The sequence below is a fragment of the Rhipicephalus microplus genome, chromosome 5, assembly GCF_043290135.1.
Source record: "Rhipicephalus microplus isolate Deutch F79 chromosome 5, USDA_Rmic, whole genome shotgun sequence".
Lineage (NCBI taxonomy): Eukaryota > Metazoa > Arthropoda > Arachnida > Ixodida > Ixodidae > Rhipicephalus > Rhipicephalus microplus.
In genome coordinates this window covers 63,895,735-63,906,235 of record NC_134704.1, presented here as the reverse complement: position 1 = coordinate 63,906,235, position 10,501 = coordinate 63,895,735, and the positions used below count along the sequence as shown (strand labels likewise).

The 10,501-nt window shown below is 45.8% G+C and overlaps 1 long non-coding RNA gene across 1 annotated transcript in view; it reads left to right on the top strand.

Annotated features, from left to right (window-relative positions):
- The first annotated feature begins 99 nt into the window (after positions 1-99).
- Positions 100-10,501, top strand: part of LOC119174460 (uncharacterized) — a 47,096-nt gene continuing 36,694 nt past the window's right edge. The window contains exon 1 of the long non-coding RNA XR_012895369.1: positions 100-331. This is a non-coding gene — a long non-coding RNA (uncharacterized LOC119174460). The remainder of the gene's footprint in view (positions 332-10,501) is intronic.

Genomic DNA, 10,501 nt, shown 5'->3' with positions numbered 1-10,501 from the left:
GAGCGCTAGAGAGTGAGTGTTAAAACATGACTTGACGGTATCTTTTTTTTTTTTACAATTCATGTACATATGCCTAAAATATTTGAAATATGTGATTCGTGACAACATTTCATCAGTCACGCAATGTAGAAGTTTGCCGTGTTTTTTTTTTTTCTTCAAATTTGTTGGACAATTTGGCGTTATGGACCAATCAGATACAAAGAAATGCACCAATCAGGTTTCTCGTAAGCGCTTTGCGCGCGCAGAGTACATGTTCATTCGCCGGCTTTTCTTCCCTCAGTAGTCTTCGGTATTCCTTGTGCTAGTGAATGTTTCTTGTGGATGTGCGCAGGTAAGTCTTCAGACAAACATGTGATTTTCTGACGGTTCAACACCGAAGCATGTGAACGAAAAGCCACGCTTGTGCTCGCGGAACACAATTCTCGCTACCGCTGTTCAGTGTGAAGGGGTGGGTTATTCTGACGCTCGCTGTAACGTCGACTCGGCATGCGGCGTGGCGAGGCATGCGGCGTTGGCGCGCTAAAGTGCTCTCCTGTGTTCGGCCCCGTGTATCTGGTAAGCGAGCCGCACTGCAGCGAGTGTTTTCAGGGAGCTTTGGTAACGAAAGCACGTTTTGGGATTTCGGAAGCGCGTTATGGCGTTACGGGACCGTGCAAGGCGATTCTAGGAGTGGCGCCTTGTAGCAACATTTAGGAACGGCATCCTCCTTTGTTCGCAACGCGACAAGCGTCAGTGGAGCGACTCTTCTGACTGCAAATTGAAACGCATGCTGCGCTGTGCGTCTCCTCGTGTAGCACGTTGCGCAACCTCGTCTATGTTTTGGAATACGAAACGCAGGTGGTTTTGCGCCTATGGGAACGTGATTTTGCAGCCGTTATACGATGCTCAAGCCCTGGATGTAATAGTGTGGCGTGCGGCTTTTGCTCGAGTTTTCAGCACACATTCGAAGTTGTGGCGTCAGTGCAGGCGTATTACATATTTAAAATGAAGGGCAAGAAAGATGGGTGCGGGCGCATTTCCAACTTCTTCCATACAAGGCAAGAAAGGGACTGACTGTCATTTTTGTAGGGAAGAAGGGAGTGCATTACAAGCGATGCACTCGGATCTCTGGACGAACTCCGGTATGAGCAGACTCCTAGGATATAATTAGCAGCTCTTGTTGCGTTGTCATGAACTTGTTCAGGACATGCTTACACGTGTTCTGTAGTCCTCTTCGCAAACTTTCTCTTCTCTGTGTAGCAGTGGGTGTTTTGTGTGAATGTGGCTACGTGAACATGACACCTTCGAGAGGGTTGACCAAGCCCCGAACGTCGGTGCTTGTGGCGTTCGGCCATGCGTTTTTGAAATTAAACTTGCTGCAGTGACCGAGCATTGAAAATTTTTCAATGTCATAAATTTCTAGAAATTATTGATTCCCATTAGTGCATGATATGTGACTCTGCTACGTGCTTTGGTTTTCTCAAAGCATAAGAATCGCGTCAATGGACTGAAGAGTGCTTTCTAAGCATTGACAATTTTCAAGACTGACCTTGCCACCACCATACTACAATGCTGAAAACATGCACTCACTTGCACATAATAAAACAATAATTGTATAGAAAACTATGCAGAGAGTACCCGTAAAAAACATGATCACAAGGGTATAAACGTGCAACCTTTGGATTTTCAGCTGAACACGTAACCACTGTGCCATGCCAACTTGTAGGAACTTTGCTGTTAAATTGCCAGTGAACTTACCAACTGACCATTAAACTTCAGTTTTGTTTGTTGCTTACTCCAGATAGACCAGATCTGCACCTTCTACTAAAACTGGCACATTTATTAAACACAAACAACTGCTGCCTAGAACGATTTCCACTGCGACAATGGCAACAACACTGTTTTTCTTACAATTCACAACCACAAAAAAAAAAACCCAAGTGTACTGATGAGCAGCTACAGTTTACCGGCGGTTAGTGTCAAGTTTATTATCTGTTTCTTGCTTTTACTAAAGGTCGACATCTGCTCAGGCTTTACGACGCCTCTTGGCTCATCTGGTAGAAGCCCACACAAGTGATTGAGTAATGCGATTTTTTTCGCGCAACGTACAAAGCGATCGTGCCAACCCACTGCTGTAGCTCTACCGTTAGCAAGAACTACATAATGGCGTGGCCAAAACGAATGAAGTGTGCAGGTAACATTATGCTGTCATATTGGTTCAGTAAGCATACGAAAGGACGAGTATGTGATCTCGCATAAAAGCCAGACAAGTGCCGGCGAGTGACTGGCTGCTGTCGGTGACGGGAGGCGTCGTTTTGCAGGAAGTGCTGGCACCGCATCGCATCGATGTTTGTCGCTTCTTGCGCGGACACTGTACACTATAAAAAATGCTTCATTTAGGTCAAATGATGCCGCAGCTGTGCTGTATTGTGGTTTTTACTCGTTAAAATTGTGCATCCTAAAATCCAGAAGCGTGACAACACTTGTACGTGTTTGGTCGGTAGACCTTTGGTGGAATCATGGTGGTTGAACAGAAGGGTGAAAATTGAACTCGCTGGGACTCGTCTCGACGAATTTAGAAGGTAGAAAGAAGTCTGTGCATTTTAGCGTGGCACACACTTTGTTACCTTAAAAGTACGGCTGAAGTAATCGGATCTGCGAGAAATGCCGGAGTTGCGTTTCTACCATGGCGACATCAAGTGACCACTGTATTCTGGTCTACTGTTAAAAGAAGTCATTGTGTACTGGAGCTAATTTATTTCTCGACAACTGCATGGCGATATAACACATTTACTGTCACTGTTCACAGTGACACCTCTAGTCTTGTAAACATCACAAAAAAAAACCCACATCATGCATGGCAAACTGATGTATACGTGCACGAAATGCAAACATTCATGGCCACATTCTACGCTCTACTAAAATTGAAGCGTTGACACCGCTTGAAAAAAAAACTTGCTAGAAAGCGTAATGAGTGGCGTTTTTTTCAACCGTGAACACATTTCTCTGCACATTTCAGAGTAAAACGCTTGGAATAATTAAGTGATTTCACATACTGCCATCTGCTTTTTCAATATGCCACCATCATTCACCAAGTTTTCATAATGCCATTGTCATCCAGCTTGTTAACCAAGCCATCCACCGAACACGTTTTCAATTGCCACCATCAGCCGACATTTTCCACTGTCTCCACCATTGGCTTGCCACCTCCCCCCCCCACCATTTTTTCCGCTCTCGCCGTCTCAGCATCCATTTTTCGCTGACACCACCAGCCAGCGTCCGAAGCTGCCGGGTAAACATAGCTGCGCCGCGTCACCATTGTGAATAAATGGTGCCGATCACTTCAGCGGACATGTTTGACATGTCTGGATGTAGTGAAAACCTTCTGAGCTCGGCACATAAATCTTACGATCGTCCTCGTCCGAACTGCTACCTTCAAAGCAAATCGCAAAGCTGTATGTGAGCTGCTGTAACGACAGCATTGACATCTCCTCTGTCTTTGTTAGCCACCTCGTTATTGACATGGCGCATTTATGGCTTCGTGGGTGTGAATTTGTCCCACACGCGCGCGAAAACGCCATTACCACACGTGTAGAAAGTATTACGCGCTCCGTGATTCCCCCTTCCGAATTGCACGCTCCCGCTCCTCACCTTGTTTACCTGCCAGCAGTAACGAGATTGGCTGGCTTGTGCCACGTGATTTGTCTTCCCGATCAGATCGCGCCACGCTCTCACTTTGAAATTGGAGCAGTCGGGCGCGCTTTGGGTCGGAGGCTGACGCTTCGAAAGAACCAACCGAAGGTAGTCCGAGCACTCAAAAATGCCCAATGGAATACGCCACCAGATTCATTTATTCCTACGTTTACTAGAAAAAACGTATGCTTTGGCCACTCTCTCTTATTACCCATGTTCTTCTGAGGATCAGTGCCATACATGAGCAACTGCAGCCACATTACTTGGGCCCTTGTTACGAAAGGAAACGCCTCTTGATCAAGGAATGTTCATCTACAGGAATCTGCTTTTCAAACCTCATTCGCTGTTCGCGGTTTTAAAAAAATGCTTATTGCTTCCACTTCATTTACCCTAGTAATCTGTCGGCCCTTGGAGAAAAAAACCACTAGGCCACAATACTTACATTTCTATTTATTCAAATAACCTCACAGGCTCCTACATAGGAGTATTGTTGAGGGGAGGGGTAACAATAACTGGAACATGTGAACTTTATACAATGCTCATTAACGTAGTACAGAACACTGAACAAAGAAAACAAACAGGAAATGTCCATATACAATAGGTAAATAACACATCAATTAGAAAATATTACCGTTACCTCGGCCCTGAATTTGCTTGCATTTTGAATGTTAATGATGGGCTCCTGAAGACCATTCCAATGAAAAATTGTTTGTGGCAAGGCGGACGAATTAAATGCGATGGTTCTACCTGAAATGCGTTGGTAACTTAATGGGTTATTGAAACGATGTGACATGTGAGGTGACATGTGAGGTGCGGAAGGGTTTTACAAGAGACCGTGATGACTGATGGGCACTATAGACAATCTTATGAAATAAGCGAAGCAATACAATCAGTCTGCGTGATTGCATGGTAGCAAAAGAGAGTGATGAGTTAATGCTTGTTACGCTGGAGTGATGGCTTGTAGTTCCTGGAAATGAAACGTGCAGCGTGATTTCGAATAGCTTCAAGGAAATTAAGTAAGCCTGATGGGCTATGCACTCAACTGAACGTTGTTCAGTTGAACGCTGCGGAGCAAGATGTTATAGTTTCGACACCCGGCAACAAAACAACCAAGTACTTATCGTCACCTAGTGGTTCCGCACTGTGGAGCGAGAGGTCGTAGGTTGGACACCCAGCAACGAAACTTTTGCATTGTGATGTGGGCACGTAGGCAGGATAACAGCTGGTAAGTAAGGGTAACTGAATGGATTCCCAGGGTAGGCAAACACACGAAAGGGAGACAGAAAGTTACGTGGGCCGGTGAGATTGAAAAGTTGCAGGTATAACGTGGCAGCAGAAAGCACAAGACACCGGGTTGATTAGTGGATTATGGGAGAGGCCTTCGCCCTGCAGTGGGCGTAGTCAGGCTGCTGATGATATTTTACGTCATCCTTGATGAAAATATGACAGCATTGCTCTGGTGAACTAAAACACTTTATTCTCAAGAGAGCGTCAGGCCTTCACACGAAAGACCGAACTGTTTGGAGGAACCGCCATCCCAATGATGAGGTACCACTCGCACTTTCCCATTTGTTGCTATGCTAATGACACTTTACTGGTGTTTCAAAGCATATCTAAGACTGAAATGAGAAAACTTTCCAGAAAAGGCTACAAGAGAACATCCTGGAAGAGTGCATAACACATGCTTATGGTAACGAAAAATGATTATCGATCGGAAAAGTTCACCGAAGGCAATGTGTTCAAGAGCATGAGCGTGGCACTAAAGTCAGAGGCGCTGCATTAGCAAACTGATTGCTTACAGCAAGCGTTTTATATTTGCAATGCCCACAGGCTATACCTTGTGTGCCTTGCAATCCAAGATGGCTGCCAGAAGATAATAAAACCCTTGAACTCTCATAAAACGCACGAACGTATGTCCTGTGCCGCTTTCGCCGGATGAAATCTTGTCGAATGAATGTATATCGAACCAAGGCACTTTCCCAAACGATGGGAACTTCTAAATGTTCGCTATCTTATTTTGTGCCAGTACGAAAAGTGGTGGTGTGAGCTGATCAACCGTGCATCAACGACGCCTGTTGTAATACTGCGCCAGCTACAGAAAACTGCTCGAACTCGAATCGACGTATGAACTGAACGGCACTTCTAGGTAATTTGTGCCAAGCCTGCCTGACAGATTTGCTGCAGTAGTGGGAAACCAGCTATTTGTGCGCCGCTCCAGCTGCACGGGACCGAATGTTTCACGTAGCGATATATTGCTAATATATTATGCCATCGTCATTATTTTCATTGTAAGCACTATAAGGTTGCTTCTTACACAGAACACAAGCATTTAACTTCCCATTAACTTTCTCCCTGCGGCAGGCAAAAGGGCTGCTTTTACTAAGTGTAAAAACTGTTTTTTTGCGCCTAGATACTGATGCCTCATATACATTCTTCGGTACCAAACTGTAGCTGAAAGAATGTTCTGTCCACTTGCACAAACATTGCATACAAATTTGAAGCACAGATTAAGAAAAAAATGCGTGTATTAAATCGTTCATTCAACGAATATTTGTTGCACCCTTTTAAAAGGAGGATCACATAAAAAAGGAGGTTACAACTCATTGGTGATGTACAGTTTATAGCTTCTTATGGTGCCAAAAGGTTGTTCTTTTGGTATCAAAGAGCCAATCTCCTTCTTGTAACACAAGTTTCACAAATTATTGCCAAAACCTATACTTTCCACAAAAAATTACTGAGGGTGGAGCACTATATGGGTTATCCTGTGCAGCTTGTCATTGCGGACAGGGTCTGTGTGCTCAAAGTCCGTAACACTTAGAAAATAAAAAAAAACGGCTTCTGGGCATAATTTTTGAAGGAATGAGGTCTGAAAAATTACTTTGAGGTATTCCAGTAGAAATGAAGGTAAGGCAATTCAACAATTCCCATGTAAATCGGGATTCTGCTGCACTTGATCGGGGCTGAAGCTCTTCCACAAATCGCCTCTTTCCGCATATGTCTGTCTCTAAAATATGCATCCATGCATATTTGTTGGTGTAGTCGCATATCACTCAGATCAGCGTCTATGCCTGAGGCATGTTCAGTTTACACTGTTCAGTAGCTACGCGGTCGACGATTCCTCCCGCAGCTCTGTGGGCTGTCTCGTTGAGGTTGGACAGAGCGCCCTCGATCTGTCCCATGTGAGCTGGGAACCAGGCGATTCTGCATTGCTGTACATCATTATTTTGCAGGATTCGCAAGGCTGATTTCTACGTGGTGCCTCTACCGAATGCTCAGACTGCTGATCTCGACTCTGTATATTGCTGTGTTCCTATCTAGCAGGGCCAAGACTATTGCGATCTGTTCGGCAACCTCGCCCGTTGTGGTTCGAACTACAAGGCATTTGAACGATGCCTTGTTGATCAACAGTGACTGCAATGAAGGCTTTTTTGTTTGGATACCGTGCTGCATCAATGAAAGAACTCCAAGCATGTGCATGGGCACTCTCCGGGAGAACTTTAGCCCCAGCCCGTCTGCCTACATTGTATTCAGGGTGGAAATTCCGAGGTATTGGGTGCCACGTTAATCTGCTCTCTGTTCTCAAAGAACACTGCAGTAGCTGGTGTCGATTTGTCGGGTAAAGTTCGAGCTCTTTCAGGGTGTTTTTCCCGGCACTGGTGGTAGTCTGGGGAACTGCGCCCTCTCATGTGCCTCGGCTATCTCTTCCAGTATGTTGTGCGCGCCGAGGTCAAGATGCCTCACCTAGCTCGTATACATGGCAAGCCTGAGGTTCTCTTCACCACTTCTTTTATCATGTTCAGTTTGTCCTTCTTCGGCATCTGCGAGTTGTGCATTGCAGCTAGGCAGGTGACGTGATACATCACGAAAGCATGCACCAACCTGATGAGATTGTCCTCGCATAGTCCTTGCTGCCGGTTAGCAACCCTTATTGACCTCAGGGCGTTGTTTTTCTTGTAAATTTCAGTAGTTTGGTTTTTAGAACCGTCTGATTCAATTAACATACCTAAAATGTGGAGGGTGTGCACCCTGGGATGATATCACTTTCACTTGCCCTTAGAGTGATGTCAATGTCCTCTACAGGCCTCCAACTTTTCCGTTTGGGGCACCTGCACTTGGGGCTGTACAGTAACAGCTCTGATTTCCATGGTGAGCGTAGTCCAGTTGGTCTAAACTGGCTTTCCGCAACTTCAATGGCATCTTGAAGCGCAGCTTCCAATTGCCTATCGCTGCCCCTGGGGCACCATATGGTGACATCGTCTGCATATATAGTATGATTAATGCCATCGACCTCCGAGAGTTCTATATACAGACCAATCATGGCGGGGTTAAAGAGGGTCAGGGATATGACCAACCACTGTGGCGTATCTTTAGAACCAAGTTTGACGGAGTCTGATACAAGGCCTCCTACTTTGAGGTTAGCTTCTCTGCCTGCCAAAAGGGATCTTGTGTAGTTATAAAAGTTCTTGGCCAGACCAGGTCCCGAGATCGTTCATAAATGTGTAGGATGTTGTCGAAAGACTTCTCCAAGTCGAGCCCAAGAATGGCTCTCGTGTTGTGATCAGTGATCTGATTCTTGATTATCTTCATGACATCTTGAGAAAAAGCCCAGGTGTAAAGCCTATCATGTGGTGATAATGTCATTGTCTTCTAAGTATCGGGAGAGCCTGTTCAGGAATGCGTGCCCGGCTACCTTGCCCACACACGAAGTGAGATAGATGGGCTTAAAATTGTCGAGACTGGGTGGCTTTCCAGCCTTGAGAGTAAGAATGACTGGCCTTCTTCCTTAGTGTTGGAACATTTCCGTTGCTCCATGACTTATTGAGGAACTCTGTGCGGTGCTCTATTGATTTGTCATCCAGGTCACTTAGGGTCTTGTTAGGGATTTTGTCTGGACCGGGTGCCCATTTGCCTTTTAAGTCGTGTAGAGCTTGCCTGACTTCAACTCCAAACGGCGCATCCAGCTCTGGGTTCTCAATGCCCTCATAATCCTTGAGGAGACGATCATTCATAGTGCTGGAAGCTACTTGTAGGTACTTGCTCGCAAGCATCCATAGAACTTCATTGTCTGTGGATTCCGGTCTGGCTGCGTGCAAAATGCGTCCCAGCATGCTTCATTGATTCAACATGGCATTTGTCTCATCTAGCAAGTCTTTGAGGAGGTTCCCAGGCCTAGCACGGCGTATTTGTTCATCGATACATTTACAGACATCGTCTCACTGCTACCTGGACAGGACATTGCACTGCTTCTCTATTTTTTGTTGACATTGGCAATCTTGCAAAACCTTTTGTTGAGACGCTGCCCCTTCCATCTGGTCAGGAGGGACCTCTTGTCCTGGAGAAGACGTGCTAGTCTGTTATGCATATCAACCGGGAGGTCTGTGCTAACTTCCTTGGTGGCAGCTTTGACATCTTGTGAAATCTGGTTGGTCCAGCGTTCGAAATTGGGCTCCTCCTAGTCTTCTACCTAATCCTCCCTAATCTTGCGTAAATTTTCATAATTCGTGACCATAAACTTGTGCAGTTTTCTCTGCTCTACCTGCAGGGTCGTGGCCAGGATGTAGTGGCCACTACCCAGAACTATGTTGAGATTGACTCACTTAGTTCCGGCTGCTCCTCATACAAAGGTTAAGTCGGGAGTAGTGTCTGCTAGCTGACGTACTGCGTCTAGTGGAGATTGACGGGTCGGTGACAAGCATCAGGACCTGGTTGAGTGCCTTTCTTCAGACATTCTCTCCCTTGTGTGTATCATGTGTATAATCTCAGGTCTGATTCGGAGCATTGGAGTCACTAGCAATGACCTGCAGGTAGTCTATGGCCAGGTGGATGCCCTGGAGATGAGGTCTTCAAGCACTGCCTGAAGTCCTTTGGGCTTCTGTAAACATTCAAGATGAAGATGGTCTCCCTGCTCACGGATCCAGGCGTGATTTCTATTTATCTCAAATTTACTTGAACTCACTTGGAAGTTGTGCTTCATGTGTTAGTTTCTTGCTTATTAAGACACCGACGCACCTTTCACCATTGGTGCCGGGCAGCCCTATGCTTTCAGTTAGTGTTTCTCGCGGGAGGACCACATGTGGTTTTTCCTCGTGTGGGTGAACAAATGGCTGCAAGGGGGCCCTGTTGGGGGAGAAACCCTCTGCAGTTCTATTTCCATATTCTAAAACAATTGGTTTGCTTGGCTATCCTGTGGCTGTTACTGAATTCTTGCACTGACCATCTCGAAAACCCTCACGTTTTCACCAAGACTGTTGCCTTGAGCGGCCTCGAGCCCATTGCCACATTTTCTAAGAATGATTCTATTTCGCAGAATCGCTGATGGTATGTCTCTTATGTGGTTTGCATGCTACACTAGAGGTAGGAGACCATATAATTCAGCTGCTTCAGGCTCGCGCTCAGAGAAAAGAGCATCCCGTGAATATCCGACGTTGCTCTGATCCTAATTCTTCCTGCTCTCCAGCAACGGCACTCTTTTTAGTGGGGCTTTCTGCATCACAGTCGACCACCATGGGTATTTTTGTCTGTACCGACTCTGCTATTTGCTTGTCTGTCAAGCTAGAGAGCACTCCCCTGCCCCTTCTAATCGTCTATTTCTGTCATGAGGTTTGCTATCGTATTTCTCATAATCTCGTTTTCGCATTCTAATTGTGCAAGCCTGTTGTTTTCATATCCTTGCGGCACACCCTGTGTTACCTATTTTTCAGTAACGTCTCTACAGACATGATCTGCCCAAGTTTGCTGGCACCCTGGTCTTGTTACCTGGACAGGGACCTCGTTCACTGAACTTGCAGTCCTCCACCGCCTAGAGGACTGCAAGTAGCTGGAAATCAGC